Below are 16,748 nucleotides of genomic sequence, written 5' to 3'. Positions count from 1 at the left end.
GAAAAGGCAAGGCCAGAATCTATAAGGCTAAGGATTTTGACTTTATCTTAGATGCAAGAGAAAGCAATTAAATGAAAAGATAGTTGTGTAGATACTAGGCTGTTCAAGTAGAGCAAAGGAGAAATGGTAGTGGCTAAGATGGTGGCAATGAAGATGAAGAGAAACATTATATAAGTGATGAGAGAGAAAGAGATGAGATTCCAGAGGACCTAATGATGCAGTCTATGCACAAAGTGAAGAAAAGGAAGGAACTGAGGATCATTCCCAGGTTTTTGCATGGAGTTACTTTTTGTGTGAATCATGGCACCATTCACTGAGGAAGAAAAGATTTGCAGGATGGAAAAGTTTGGAAGAAGGAATAATTGAAGTTTCATTTTAGATATCTTAGTTGTAGAGACGTCAAGCAGTGTTCCTCATATTTCTCCAATGAAAAGAATCACCTGGGGATCTTACTGCACATATGGATTATCACCTTTTCTGCTAGAACTTCTGGTTTGGTAGTCTGAGTTGAACACAAAGTACTAGATTTTCTCACACTGCAGAAGAAAAAAAAACACACTGAAGGAGGTGGGAAAGAGCTAACCTAAGTAACTTTGGAAAACAGTATTCTAATATACTGTAATTAACCATGCACAATATATACTGAAAAGCTAAAGACAAAAAGAAATGTACACAAATACTGAACTTGTTAGTAAATTTATTTTTCACATGTGTACAGGTTAATGATTTTTAAATATTTTATGTGTATTCCAGAATTGAGCAAATGAATAGACTGCAAATAATGAGAATCAGGTTTCTAATTGTTAAAGAGTGACAAATAAGGAAAGGGTAAGGGAGGCTAGAACAAACCCTGTGCTGTTGGATTGGAATCAAGGTATCAATGTGAATTCATATATCAATTTGAAGTTATATATATATGTAGATAGACAGATGATAATGTGTGTGCGTGCACACGTGTGTGTATATACATACACACCCAGATAGATAATATGAAAATAGAGATACTTGTATATTTTTATGTATTCGTATATATATTTTTAGCTCTCTCTGATGAAAACACAATGAGGTAGCTTGGATAGTGATAAATCCACCTCATACCAAGATTCTGGTTTCTGAATACCATTATTAATGCAAGGAACAAGAACTCCATGGAGAAATGACTGATTCAAGGCTGAGACAGAGGAAAGTAAAAGATGGGTCTGGGGCATTTTGTGGTGTCAGAAAGTAAGATATTACTCCAAAAATTGTATGGCCATGTAGGAAAAATATAGGAGACAGCTGGAAGGAGTACCAGTGACCAAATATGGAACACTTTGAGAAACAAAACTATTAATGATAGTAATAAATTTTAACCCGTAGAATAAAATAATTATCCACAAGTTCATACTGATGTATGTATATATATGAACAAATAACCAGATAAATACATAAATGAAGGAGAAGAACAGCTCTTTCTTATTCTCAAATTATAGTTAATAAATGTAGAGGGAATGATGGGAATAGAAAATGAACAATCATCAAACACCACAGTAATGGGTGGAGTCAAAAATTATTGATGGATGCTAAAATTAGTATGGGAAAATTAAACAAGAAGCAGAATATTTGAACAATCTCAAAAAATTACAAAGGGAAAAATAGTGATTTTGCAGCTATCATTAGAACTAAGTCATCAAAGTTAGCATCCCCAGTAGTGAGACATACAGATTTGTTTGTACCTCTAATATGTACTGAAAATGGCATAATATCTCTCCTGAAGTGTTCTTGTCAAGAAATACATATCCTCAGTCTAACCATGAGAAAATATCAAACAAACCCTATTTGAGAAAAATTCTACAAAATGACTGGCTAAGATTTTCCTTTAGTTCAAGGTCATAACAGACAAAAAAAGACTGAGGAACTATCCTAGATTAGAGAAGAATGGGGAGATATGACAAGCAAATGCAATAAGGGATCCTAGATTTGAATCTGGACCACAAGACAATAGGCAATATTTGAATACGAGTCTATAAATCATTAGTAGCATTGTGACAATGTAAACTTTCTGCTTTCAATAATTATACTCTAGTAATAGAAAATGTTAACATTTGGGGAAGCTGAGTAAAGGGTATATGGGAACTCATACTGCTATGTTTGAAGTTTTTTGATAAATAAGATTTGATAACACAGTTTTATAAAAACTTAGTTTGGACATTTCTGAACCTCTTGTTTGTTTCCTTATGGAAGAAAGTTGCTTGTTTAGGGATAATACTAAATCAATGGGGGTAAGATTTACACAGGACCAACCCTAACATTCATAGTGTGTGGCGCAGGAAACAACTTTGAATGGCCATTTCAAGGAACAATATACTTAAGTGTATACAATGAGTAAAATGGATGAACTACACAAATTAATGAGTTGAAAAACCATAGAATCATAGAATTTTCTCACTGTAAAGGCTCTTACTTTCATAACTTTTCAGAACTTTTCCGTTCCTATGGGTAAATACCAAAGAGCAGGATTACTAGATCACTGTACGGTAAAAGTACGTTTATTTTGTAAGAAACTGCCAAGTATCCTGCTAGCCACAAATGAGAATTCCAATTGTTCTGCATCATCACCAACTTCGGTATTTCAGTTTGGGGATTTTAGCCATTTAAATAGGTGTGTAGTGGTATCTCATTATCATTCTAATTCAAAATTCACTGATGACATGGAATGTGTAGCATCTTTTCATATGCTTATTTGCCATGTGTCTATTTTCTTTGTTTAACCATAGTAGTTTTGTTGTTTTTTTTTTAACCAAGGCCTGCTAACTCTTGTCCTCCTATGTCTATTTATGTTGTCTTTTTTCTTTCTTTCTTTTTTTGAACTTTTGATCATTTAGTCTTTTTCCTGGTTATGTCCAATTATTTTTTATACTAAAACTGGGCTTAACTTATTTTAGGAAACTATAAAGATACCTCCACATTCTGGATGTTGTTATCTTTCTCTTGAAAAGATTTACTTTGGCCCATGACAGTTACTATAGGGACTGGTAACCTTAGTCCATTCTCAGTTTGAGCTCATTCAAAGCCGTTTTTCAGTCTGTGTGAAGGTTGGTCTATTCCTGTCTTGTCCTTCCTCTACGGGTGTTGCCCTTTGGGATTACCATGTGAAAGTTTGGATTCTCCCTATTCCCAACTACCCTTGTATTTGTTAGGCTTTAAATGTAATGGTTCCCGCAGCCCTGTGAGACTAAAGATACACTTAGCTTGTCATTCCACTAGTTGTTGCCTTTAGCCTGAGCTGTTGCCCATTGGCTTCTGTGGTTAGAGTCTTTTGAACTCCTTGGCTTTTCAGTTCCTAGGCTGTAAGATTTGAATCAGCAAATGCCCAAAGGAGAAAAGCTGCACCAAATGTCAAGCTTGTGTATGTGTTTCCCTTCTCTCCACAACTTGGCCCACGTCTTGGTGTCTCTCTAACATTCAGATGGCAGCAAACAGATGTTTTCTTACTTTATCCAGCTTTTCTAAAATTTCTTTAGACTTCACCTGATCTTACGTTATTATTGAACTATCATCTCAATTACCCCTAGGAAGAAAATTTACAATTTTATGTTTTATTTTTTTATTTTCTATATTACCTCAGTTTCTGTAGAGACCTTTTACCTCACTGTTCGGTCTAGTTCCTGTGTTAGCAGTAAGATGGAGATAAGGTGGAGACTAAGAATACTGGGGGGAAATCACTGATGAATGATATGTCTCGTTCTTTTTGTTTTTCCTCTCCTTATTTATTACTCTGGCAGCCTACACCTGCCTTTCTTCATTTGACCCAGTTGCCCAGATAAGAAACCCACTCTGGTAAAGACCTGACTTTACTCTCATGAATGTCTGCATGTTAGGATTAGCTAGATGATGAACACCATGCCAGAGTTCTTTGTGTGAGACTTTTGCAGACTTTTGTTAGCCCTTTAGTTTGCCTCTTGCCAACGCTGCTCAGATTGTTGAGGTTTTCTAAGATTCTGTAGGTCAAACCTCTCTACCTGCATACCAGATGAGCCCTTCTCTCTTTCCTGACTTCACTTGTGGGAGGTTAGCCCTCGGTTCTTCTTTTTCCCCATCCAATCATAATTGTTCATGAATTCCAGAAGGCCCTCAAAGTATCTGTCGTCCCTTTCTCTCTTCTCTTTTTTATCAACACTGTTAAATATTAACCATATATTTGCATAACTCTTTCTTACTTACAGTGGAATATTGGAAGGCTCGATCATTAAGTGTGAGCCCCACCAAACTAGGACTCATACAACACTCTCCTCCAGGCCAAAACTTTTGATATCCACTGGGTTTTTTTAATACTATCTTATATGTATCTAAATTTGTAAGGATTTAGTTAATGCCTGAGTTATGTGACAATAAGAAATCAGTCAAATCAGCACTACAGAAGTGCAGCTTAGACCTAGGGACCGGAACCAAGGACCACAAAAACCTGTTAACCAATAAGTTTCACTTGTACTTCATGTTTAACAACTGCTGAGGGTGAATGGGAAGTGAGGGAAAAAGAGTTTAACTTCATATCACAGAAACTTGCACTAAAATGAAGAGGAAAATGACCCAGTTCCTGGTTCAAGTCACTGTAATCTGCTTCAAGAAATAATAACAGCACACAAGGAAAACAAACACTATATGATAGGAACAATGGATAATTAATTACCAGATCAGGGAGGACAGATTACACTTGCTATGGGATTTCATTAAAGAAGGATTCCAAAAAGTACTGGCTTCTTCTGAGAAGACTTCTCAGAACAGGTAGCATTTAAACTGAGTCTTGAACAAGTATATAGAGGGTAGGGAACAGGCCTTCCGGGCAGGGAACAGGCACAGTGTCAGGAATGGCACAAAGGGCTTCTGGAATAGGGGACAAAACTGGCTGAACACAGGACTGCTACGTGTTGGGGAATATGAGGGAAGGCTGGCTGAGGTTGGTTAAATGAAACATAATTAGATGGAAGAGAAAGTAGGTGCAAAGACACACGGAAGACTGTAGAAAGCCCCTGAAGATGGAGGTCAGCATAATAATATGAAGAACTCAGTGGTACTTTGACACTGTATGAATGTCTAGGTTTAAAAAAATCAGGAAAACACAATAAAAGAATAAACTACTGATATAATGATATGTAACCAGAGGCCAGATACCAAAGAATACACACTGTGTGTTTCCACGTATGTCATATATGGTGATAGAGGTCAGCTTAGGTGTTGCCCTGGGAGAGTATGGAACAGAAAGAAGTAACAGAGAACCGTGTAGGGTGTTAGAAATATTTTATAATATCTTGATCTGGTGTTGGATACATGGGTGCATAGAGATGTAAAAACTCAGTTATTAGCAATGCAGTTAACCTACTAGAGTTTTTTTAATATATGCGTACATTAAAAAAAACTCTAGTAGGTTAATTAGGCTGTCAGTTGTGTGAAGTAAATTTTGGTCAAGGAATAGCCAAGGTAGTAATGCAGTAATAAGTTATAAATGTACTCACTGTGCTCTAGAATGTCACAATTGGAATACAAGAAATATGTGTAAGAAAAAAGACAAATATTCAATATTGATGGTTGGATGAGCTGAATAAGTTAGATCACTCTACTTTCAATTTAAGAACTTGGCCAGTGTTTGGATACCTTCGAACAAAGAAAAAAAAGAAATACAATTTTTTTTTTTTTTTTTCTTTTTGCGGTATGCGGGCCTCTCACTGTTGTGGCCTCTCCCGCTGCGGAGCACAGGCTCCGGACGCGCAGGCCCAGCGGCCATGGCTCACGGGCCCAGCCGCTCCGCGGCATATGGGATCCTCCCAGACCGGGGCACGAACCCGTATCCCCTGCATCGGCAGGCGGACTCTCAACCACTGCGCCACCAGGGAGGCCCCAGAAATACAATTTTTATTACGCATATGCTATGTATCAATCCCTGACTTCTATTTTGACACATATAAACATGGGAAATATTGCACCTTGTAACTGAGACAATGAAGATGAGTGAGGTAGCTGGTTTTGACACTAGAGGCTGAGAAAACCATCAGCTCATAATCGTAAGAAGTCTGAAGTCGGAGGAAAAGAATCAAGAGGAAATAGTGGTAAGTGCCAGGAGCTTCTGGAAACTACATCAGAGATGAAGACTCCAGGATTGTTGAGCTTTCTAAGAGTCCCAATAACTCAGATAAAAACAGAGGGCTTAAAACTGAATCCTGGGGATATATGTATGCATATAGCTGATTCACTTTGTTACACAGCAGAAACTAACACAACACTGTAAAGCAATTATACTCCAATAAAGATGTAAAAAAAAAAAAACTGACTCCTGCAAAGTAACAATTGTTACGACAAACAGTAAAGAATTATAAGAAGAATAATCACATGCCTGTCCCAACAAAGAAATATCCTAAGCTCCATCTCACCATTTCTCCGATTGGCCTTTCACAAAATACAGTCCCATCAGCTGAATATAGGTTTGTCAAGTAACTGTGAGTAAGACTGAATTAAACAAAAATAAATCAATTCCTTCCTCCAAAACTTTTCAGAGTATGTAATGAAACAAAGTGAAACTTGAATTTCATGTCGGGATGTAGAGTACAGTTCTTCCCAAATGCTTCTGTCTTGTAACTACATTAACATCATCTAAAACCAGTGTTCTGCAGGACAGAGTTTGTGAAACGCTGCTCTCATCGTGTAAGATATCAAGTCTTTCTGAAAATCCAGTCTTCCTTCTGCCCTTTCTCCTGTTGTCCCTGTCACCTGGAATGTCTGTCCTAAGCTCCACCTGCCAAAACCCTACCCATTTTTAGGATCCAAGAGATAATAAAAGGCTTACATTACTGAAAGGCAGAGAAAGAAATCCCTTCCTAGGGATAAGAAAAATTGTAAAGTATACCACAGTGACCTTAAGTCTATGAATGTAACTACGTTGTGTTACTTGGAGTTCTGTAAAAGTCAATGTGCTACAATATACATGGATATGAATGTTTGATCTCTTACAAGTAGAACTTGCTGATAACTTTCATCATGAGCGAGGTTAATGATTAAGGGAGCCATTGTATTTGGCTCAGCCCTTATAACTAGGGAATATTAAAATTGGAAACGTCCCTAGATATTAGCAAATCTATCCACCTCCTATTCTAAGTAAGGAAACTGAGACCTTCATAGATTGGATACTTATATTAACAAAGGAAAAGGATATAAGATTGGCAGACCTACCTTTTAGATTAAGAATTTTGAGATTTTTATAGACTACTAGGACATTATGTCCACTGATATTGAGACAATGTGTTTCTTTTATTAATTAATTTATTTATTTTTGGCTGTGTTGGGTCTTCATTTCTGTGCGAGGGCTTTCTCTAGCTGCGGCAAGCGGGGGCCACTCTTCATCGCAGCGCGCGGGCCTCTCACTGCCGCGGCCTCTCTCGTTGTGGAGCACAGGCTCCGGATGCACAGGCTCAGCGGCCATGGCTCACTAGGCCCAGCTGCTCCGCGGCATGTGGGATCCCCCCAGACCAGGGCTCGAACCCGTGTCCCCTGCATTAGCAGGCAGACTCCCAACCACTGCGCCACCAGGGAAGCCCCGACAATGTGTTTCTTAGTCATCATTTCCTATTGCACTGACCAAGCGAGGTGCCAGTCAGTAGTTGTACAAAGGGAAAAAGAAAACTTTAGAAACTCCCAATTTATATACACAGGGAAATTCATCATTCATGTTATTTAAGCTAACTGGATGCAGTTTATCAGCTACATTGAGGAATGGTGAAGTGAAGTGTCTTTACAATTAACATGTTAGTTTGTGTCATGACCTCCCTGGTGTTCAAGTGAGTTAACGGTTAGCACTCAACTAGGCACTTAAGAGTCCATTATAAATCTGGACTAAACATTTATTTGTGGCATCTTTATTCTTCTTTGGTGCCCTTAGGCAGAATTAGCCCTCTTATGTTTTGATAAATTCAAGTATTAAACAGGGCTAAGGTTTCACAAGTTCTTTGGCCTAAACATGGGGGTAAGGGAGACCAATGAGCTGGAGTACTTCTAGATTTAAGAATGGTCAGATTGAGGAAGAAGAGTCTTATGCCAGAGGTGAAAGAAGACTGATTATAATTACCTATTTTTAAAAATTCCAACCCTTTTCAATGTTCTAAAGTGATCAGGAAGTACATGGGTATGCTAGGAAGTAAGGGAGTCAAGCAAGAATATTCTCTAAGAGTTTGTGGATGGCAATGAAGAGGAAAGGAAGATAGAGACAATCCTGGAAAAGGTTTTGGTTGGCCATAATAATGAAGTCAGAAGGAGAAGAAGAAGAAGAAGAAGAATGACACATGCAATGGGAAAGAGAAAGCAAGAATAGAGAAGCAAAAGGGAGAGTAGAAAAATGAGACAAATTTGGAGAAGGAAATGAGGAAGAAAACTGGGTGAAAGAAGGAAGCACTGATGGTAGACCACTTGACACTCAAACATTAACACGATGCACATTTAAGATGTGCCATCAACGGCCATGGTCATTACCCTCAAATAGTTTACGGTATGTGTTTCAGAGACATTTATAAATTGAAAATGCCATTAAAATAAGTGCCAGGGTATAAGTATTCATGGAATTGTATGGGAGAATAAAAAGTCCCCCATCAAAGAGCCTTCTGAGACATCGGAAAAAAAGGAAAAACCTAAAAAGCATAAGACTCTTCCTATTTTCATTTCCAATGATACATCCCAATCTTGATGATCAATCAGCGATTTAAATATCAACTATAAACACAGTATTTTATGAGCTGCTATGCAGTATACTATACTAGAGCAATAGAACAGAGAGGACCTCAAACCCTCTGTTCCCTCAAATTGAAAGGCACGCTTCCTGACCTCTCCAGACCACTACTGGACACAGGGAACACACACTAATGTTTCAGGACCCCAACCAGCAGTCACCTGCTTAGTGATTACTTCCATGACACACCCTCACTAACACCACTGACTTTCCTGCTCCTACGGGACATGACACATATTTCCTATTTTAACACATACCACAGTGCAATATGATTGCAGGTAGATGTTCTAACAATTGAAAGAGAATGATGACTTTTTTGCTCTTTACATCTTGTTATTTCCCTACTCATAATATTTCTTGAAGAGAAACCATAAAAATATAAACAAACACAAAAAACAGATAATATACAAAACGTGTGCTTTGCACCTTAACACAAACTTAAGTAAAATTAGTTCTGACAGTATCCGGCATGACAAACTTCCATGGTACAAATGAGAATGGACCAAGGTTTGAGCAGGTACAGGAGACAATCCAGGCATGAACACCACCAAGGAAAGGTAGACAGGAAGTAACATGGTGTGTAGGAAATCACGAGACCAGTCTGATGGGAAGATACTTAAACAAGACTGAAACTCACTTTCTAAACCTCCATCTCCAATTGGACAATTCGCAAGACACAGGTGCACCAAAGTGGCCAAATATTCAATCCCTTTAATGGGGAGGAACAGTTTAAAATTTTATAAATTTAGTTTGCCCAAAAGCAACTGTCAAATGTTGGCAGGACACAATGAAGGCTTACCTTTGTTAACATAGTTCAGTCTCTCTCTCTCACAACTAGCCCACTTGGCTCCACGTTCCTTAGCGCACCTGACGCACTTACACAGCATTGATGGGCTTTACACAACTGGAAGCTCACATCTTTATTTCTTATTGCAGGAACACAACATCCGGAAACTTTATTTCTATCGGAAGCTAAAGCAAAATTACTGTAAAATGAGTCATTTAAACCATACATTTTATCACCGTTAAAAAGCATCTGCTCTGTGCTAAGGATTAGAAATGACTCCTGTCCTTAAAGCCTCATTAAGGAGGAAGATCTATAAAGTCAAAATTTCAATCACATGAGATAAAGCACAGAAGTGCCTATGGAGGCCAAAAGTTGTATCTAAGTGACGGCTTCATGATAACCCTGAAGTACAGTCTGGAAAGATGAGGCTATGCAGAGGTGGAGTAGGAGGTGCATTAGCTGCAGAGGGAACATGTGTGAAAAGACACTCAAGCCTGACTCCTGCTGGGCACTGTAAATACTGCAGGTGGGGATGACCAAAGACCAGGGGTCCAAGTGTGAGAAGAGACAGAAATAAAAATAGAGATGTTGGCCCAAGCAAGCCTGGGAGAGAGCATGGCTTGTATCCCACAGGTGATGAGGCCTGGGGCTACCACTGGCTGAGTAAGGGTGCCTCCGCTGATTAGAAAAAGGCGCCCCGCAGCTGAAGGACCGACTAGATAAAGGGAGTGATCACAAAAAGCTCCCCTTCCTCAGGGCCAAAGAGCCCCAGGAGGCTTGGCAAAGCACAGTTCAGATTACAGGCCTCTGTGCAGAGCACACGCTGGGCGGCTAGTATGCACTAACTCTGTGTGGGAAAGCCATTAGCAGCATTATTTTAGGCATATCTTGTCATGTTAGAAGATCACTCAACCCGAGTAGGCAGATGAACTTAGAGGAACTGAGACCAGGGGCCGCGAAACCACCCAGGAGTTTCTGCCATAGTCTGGGCAAAATGTAATGTGGATGAAGAAGCAAATTTAGGAGGAGGCCAAAATTTACAAGCTAGACCCACTGGATGAAAGTCATAAAGAAAGTTCAGGGAAGGAATTCCGAAGAGAATGGGCTCTACAATAAATTTTTCTTACATTCAATGTAAAATATTAGGCAAAATTAAGTACAGTGGCTTTTAAGGTCCCTTCCAGCTCTAATTTCTTATGATTTCTAACTTATTACTCTGGTTAAGTAAAGTCCCTTCAGAGGTACAGAACAGTTCCTACACCTGAATGGGATGCAAAGAATAATCTGACTTCTCTTCACCAGGGGATGAGTTGAACTGTCCTTGCAGAAGAGGTAACACATGGTGAGAACCCCAGATCCTAGAAAAGGGCCAGGCACACGATAAGTATTCAGCTTTTTGAAAACAAATGAACAATCATTTCCTCTCCTAGATCCTCACACCCCTTCTCTGCTGGCTGCTTTCTTTCAGCTTATAAACTTCCTCAGTATACCCACTTAAAAAGCCCTCAGACCTATGATTCTTTGGATCTTCTTGTGGGTAACCTAAGTCTCTCCCATGCCTTCAAACACCTCTCCTCCGCAAAAGCACAGATCTGAACCTTGGGCCCAGACCTGTCTACCAGGCCCCTCTAAAGCACTGAAGATGAAGTAAGATCCTCTTCCCACCCCCAATACCTTCCTACTGTGCTCTGTATCTCTCAAAAAGATGCAGCTGTAAACTGTCACCCACGCTTGCTGCCCTCCCTTTTCTAACTGGTCACCAGGCCCCACCCATTCTCTCTCAGATCTGCAAAATCCAGTCCAACCTTTTATAACTTAAGTGGGAACCTTAGATTACAATTCACCCTGCACCCAATCAAGTGCCTTGCACATGGAGGTCCGAGTAAGTCTCTAAACCAGAAGTCCATCTCACTGTTCTTCAGGGTTTCCCACAGCCTTCAGGATAAACATCTAAACTTCTGACAGGACAAACAAGGCCCCCTTCTCTTGGGCCCCACTAAGTTTCCAGTATCAACTCTCATTTCTTTCCCAAACCCTGAGTTCCAGTCCTATACCTTAGTTTTGCCATATTTTCTTATATTTCTCAAACTTTGACACACACTGCTCCCTCCTGCCACCCCAGGAGCTTCTACATATCCTTAGAAAGGATGGCACCTCCTCCAAGAAGCCTACCCTGAACTTTCCCTTCCAAGATTCTGTGCTCTGCAAAGGGGAAAGGTGGGGGGGGGAGGGATACATTAGGACTTTGGCGTTAACATAGACACACGACTCTATATCAAATAGATCATCAACAAGGACCTACTGCACAGCACAGGGAACTCTACTCCATAGCCTGGAACAAACTGTGCGGGAAAAGAATCTGAAAAGGAATGGATACATGTATAACGGAATCACTTTACTGTACACCTGAAACTAACACAATATTGTACATCAACTATCCTCCAACAGAAAATAAAAATTAAAGAAAAAAGAGATTCTGTGCTCTATAGCACCAGAACTCACTTCTTCCAGAGCACTGACTACTGTGCTTGTGTTTACCTGCCGCCCAGTAGAAGGGAAGATTACCTAGGGCAGAAGCATCGTCTCCAGCAGCCCTTGGTTCTGACAACTCATTCAAGTGCCAGGATACTTTACACACATAACCTGCTTAATTAATTCTAAGAACCCACAGAAAGAGTGGTTATTAATGTCATTTTACAAGTGTGGGGATTGCAGTTCAAAAGTAACCTGCCCAGGCCACAGACAGCATAAGCCCTGGAATTCAAACCCTAAGCTGCCTTCACACCAGTGCTCTTTCCACTATATGATACGACTACTGAAAAACAGATTTTTTTTTCCTGAGCCCTGTTTTAATGGAAAGGAAATAAAGCTGGGATATACCAATTTCCTAATCGCTTTGGCGTGTACCAGGCAAAGTCGTTCAACAGACCAGGTAATATCTGTGGAACAATTAACGATGCTCCAAACTGTCCTAAGTCTTCTACATTGTAGGGTCTACAAGCATTAACACAGTTCGACCTTGTAACCTCCAGAGAGAGTGAGTCCTGTTGAGCCCATGCTACAGATGAGAACACTGAGACCTAGAAGCCTTAGAGCACTCGGCCGGGGTCACCGAGCCGGCAGGAGTCCTAGGCCGCACGCCCCATCTAGCGCACGCACACCCGGACACTGGGCACCGGTTCTAGTGCCCACCCTCCACCTTGCACCATCTAAAACCCCGCTTCGCAGCGCCCACACAAGAGCCCCTGGAAGCGGGAAGTACAAAGCTGTCTCAAACAGATGAACCAGTTTGCAGGGCAGAAGTTGAGACACGGATGTAGAGAACAAACATATGGACACCAAGGGAGGAAAGCCGTGGGGGGTGGGGATGGTGGTGTGCTGAACTGGGCGACTCGGATTGACGTGTATACACTGATGTGTATAAAATTGATGACTAATAAGAACATGCTGTATAAAAAAATAAAATAAAATTCAAAAATCAAAAAAAAAAAAAGAATACTGTCTACTGTCCTCTGCGCCCCCTGGAACACTCACTGTAAATATCCAGGAGGTGCTTGCAGAATGAATGAATCCATGAACAAACAAGCTCACTCATTTCAAACGTGCAGTCACATGCGAAATCTGACCTTCTGACAAGTTAAGCTTCTGGAAGGAGCCCATTTTTCTTAATGTATTCAGCATCGAGTCATCACAAAATATGAACTCTTTTTTTTTTCTTTTTTCCTTTTGCGGTATGCGGGCCTCTCACTGTTGTGGCCTCTCCCGTTGCGGAGCACAGGCTCCGGACGTGCAGGCCCAGCGGCCGTGGCTCACGGGCCCAGCCGCTCCGCGGCATATGGGATCCTCCCAGACCGGGGCATGAACCCGTATCCCCTGCATCGGCAGGCGGACTCTCAACCACTGCGCCACCAGGGAGGCCCATAAAATATGAACTCTTATAAAGTACTGGCCCCTCACTTCCCATGAGAAAGCAAAATTCCTCAGCAGGGAAATGGGAGGGTAGCAGACATTACCCGCAAAGCTTTAGGAAGGCTGCGGCTCGCTGAGCACGTCACTAGGGCCCCTGACCGCCTGCCTGGTAGTAGGACAGACACACCAGGAACGGCTGCTGACCGGCAGAAAGAGCGCCCGGCCAGGCAGGCAGCACACCCCGCACCCTGCCAAGCGAGGTCTGGCCAGCAAGGGAAAGACGCTCTCCACTGCAGAACCGCCCATCACTAGAAAGCCAGGTCCTGCCACGGCCTGGACACACGAGGCCTTCCTTACAAGGGTTACACATCTGTGGCCTTGCTCTGCCTCGAAGAAAAGACAGTGACGGCGACAACGTGACCATCTCCAGATGAACTTTCAACTTCGTTTCAAGTGCCTGGGTGCTGGGTCACAGTGGATTTCTAAACTCTTCCAATATTCAAAAATACCAATTTCTAAGATGCAGAAGGGGTGTTAAACATACACTTAGCACAGACCCCAGTCCCACTCCTGAGTATTTTCTCAAGTGAGGTAAAAACCCAAGTTCACATGGAAACCTGCCCTGGGATGTTTACAGCAGCTTTATTCCTGATCCCCTCAAAACTGGAAACATCCCACAAGTCCTGCCACCCGCACGCGAATGGACAAACGGAAAATGGAATACAACACAGCCAGAAAAAGGAGTGGCTTCTCATACCCGCAACAACAGGGATGACGGACTTCCCTGGTGGTCCAGTGGCTAAGACTCCACACTCCCAATGCAAGGGGCCCGGGGTCCATCCCTGCTCAGGGAACTAGATCCCCCACGCCGCAACTAAAACATACTGCACGCGGCAATGAAGATCCCATGTGCCGCAACAAGACCCAGCACAACCAAGTAAATAACTACCTAAATAAATATTTTAAACAACAGCAAAAAAAACAAACCCGGGAGGAATCTCGCATAGGTTTTGCTGAGCCAAAGCAGCCAGAATCAAAAAGCTACATGCTGTTGTTCCGTTTATCTGACTTTCTGGAAAAGCCAAAACCTTCGGGACGGAGAGGAGATTAGTGGCCAAGAGGCTAGAGGCACCCTGGCGCCAAAGGGCAGCAAATGGGATGACAGGATTGCTCTGCCGCCTGATGGCGATCAAAACTCCCACAACTGTGCACTACAAGTGAACTACGCTTCACGGCTACTAAGGACACACAAGTTATTACATTTTGAAAAATGCGCCGGCCAGCCATCCCCGGCATGACAAGTGCAGTAAGAGGGGCGGGGAGGCGAGGCAAGTGGATCAGCTGGAGTTCTGAAGGTTCTCCCCACTTTCAGTTTCCCTCCCCTGGCATGTCTCCCCGCCCAGCCCACTGCTGCTCAGGCCGCCCACCCGGGCCGCCTGGAGTTACCCAACCGGAAAAGCCAGAGCCCAGGCTCAGCCGCGCCTCCAGGCACAGGAAGGGCAAAAATAGAAAGCGCCAGTGCGCAGTGGAGGGCTGGAAACCCTCGGACCTCAGATAACTGCGGAGAACCGGGGCTCGGAGTCAACATCGGCTCCAGGCGGTCCCAGCGTCCCGACCCCGGCCGCGACACACTTTCCACAAAACTGACACACACGCGCGGGTCGCGCGGGCTTCCCCGCCGGGTCGCCTGGAGGCCGGTCCCCCGCAAGCTGAGCGCACGAAAGGGCGCCCCAAAGGCGCCGGCCCAAGCCGCCCGCTGCGCTTTCCCTCCGGAAGGTGGGCTGCGGGGCCCAAGCGTAAACCCGGAGACAAGGTACACGCGCACCACGCAGCCACAGGGGACGAGGGGCCGGGCGCCCACCTGGCCGGACACCCTGCATTTCTGGAATCACCGGACTTGTGTGTAAATTTCCCTTTGGCGTGTCATTTTCCAAAGGCCACTCAAGATCAGGGGACAGCACGCCTCCTCTCCAAGTGTCCTGCCAGCCCACCCACTCAAGATCAGAGGGACAAAATGCCTAACTAAAACAAAACAAAACAGAAACACAAAAAACTGGAGAGAGGGAGGAAAGGGTGCCCTCAAAAAAAAAAAAAAAAAACAAAAAACCTAAGCACGTTGAAAGCGCTAAGAATAAACTACCAGGCAAAAGAAACCCTACATGTCAAATCCTAAAGTACAGAAGGGCAAGCCCGCCGGCAGTCCAGGCCCGGGGAGACCGGGGTCCCCAGCCCTGCAGAGCCAACCGCAGACCGGCTCGGGCGCCCCTCAGAAGCCCGGGGTCCCCGCGGCCGAGTCTGCGCCCCCGGCCGGCGCCGGCTCCCCTCTGCCCACCCTGCGCGCGGGGGCTGGAAAAGGCCGCGGAGAACCACGGCGGGGCGGGAAGGGGGGCTCCAAAGAAGGTCTGGCGACTCGAGTCGCTCCGTTTCTCGGTGGGCTCAGCGCGCGCCGTGGGGGAAGAGGGGCGGGGGTCCGGAAGGAGGGGACCGGTGGCACTTACGTAGACCGGCAGCGGCCACGGGCAGACGGCGGGCTCGGCCCCCACGAGCGATTCCAGCCTCAGCTCCAGCTTCTCCCCCATGTCTTCGCGCGCCGCCCCCGCACCGTGCTAGTCTGGCGGTTGGGGGAGGGGCGCGGCGCTGCCGGCGGGGGCGGGGCAAACAGGCAGGCGGGCAGTGAGGGGAGGGGGCCTGGCCTGGGCCTCAGCCACCGCCGCCGCGCTCCCGTCCGGCCCCCGGCTCCCTCTTTGTGGTCACAGGCCCCAGGCCTCCAGCGCTGCTGCGAACTCGGGCCTGCGTGAGGCGAGCACAATGAGCCGGGGACCGGGCCGAACCACTCGCGGCGCGCGCGGCCCACCCTGTGGACACGCCCGCTCGCACGCACGCACGCACGCACGTCTTCGGCTGCCCCCAGCCACACCCACCGGCCCGAAGTGGGGACCCGAGGAGACCCCTCGGGGCCTGGGGTGGCGGGTTCGACTCCCGCCCTTGACGTACCGTGACACCCCCCCCTCCCCCCAATAAGAAGACTATAATTCCTCATTAAATATGACAGCTGAAATCCCGGCTTCTGTTCACAAAAATGCCGTGTATTTAGCCTATGCTAGGCACCAGACCGCGGACGCTCAGTACTGGCAAAAAAGGAAATGCCCTGCCCTCATGGCACTGCCATTTTAATTGGAATAGTAGGGACAATGTTCAAGGGAGAAAATAAAGTGTCATCATCGCCACGGGGATGGTTAATCTCATGTGCACACTGCGTGGGGCCCCGGCAACCACAAACATTATTCCAGATGTGGCCAGGAAGGT

General features: G+C 44.1%; 1 protein-coding gene across 7 annotated transcripts in view; it reads right to left on the bottom strand.

The window, feature by feature from the left end:
- LOC309808565 (interferon regulatory factor 6-like) overlaps positions 1-16,306 on the bottom strand; it is a 726,310-nt gene extending 710,004 nt beyond the window's left edge. For 2 of the 7 annotated variants that reach the window (XR_014294753.1, XR_014294754.1), the window contains exon 1: positions 15,941-16,303. The gene's annotated coding sequence lies outside the window, so the exon portion shown is untranslated. Of the gene's footprint in view, positions 1-11,835; positions 11,893-15,940 lie in introns of all 7 variants that reach the window. The other 5 variants (XM_082628946.1, XR_014294752.1, XR_014294755.1 and 2 more) reach the window with 5 other exon arrangements.
- Between the last annotated feature and the right edge of the window lie 442 nt (positions 16,307-16,748).

The sequence above is a fragment of the Mesoplodon mirus genome, assembly GCF_964341445.2.
Source record: "Mesoplodon mirus genome assembly, chromosome: 7".
In the NCBI taxonomy this organism is placed as follows: domain Eukaryota; kingdom Metazoa; phylum Chordata; class Mammalia; order Artiodactyla; family Ziphiidae; genus Mesoplodon; species Mesoplodon mirus.
The sequence above is the reverse complement of the archived record's forward strand: the minus strand, read 5'-3'. Positions and strand labels throughout refer to the sequence as shown.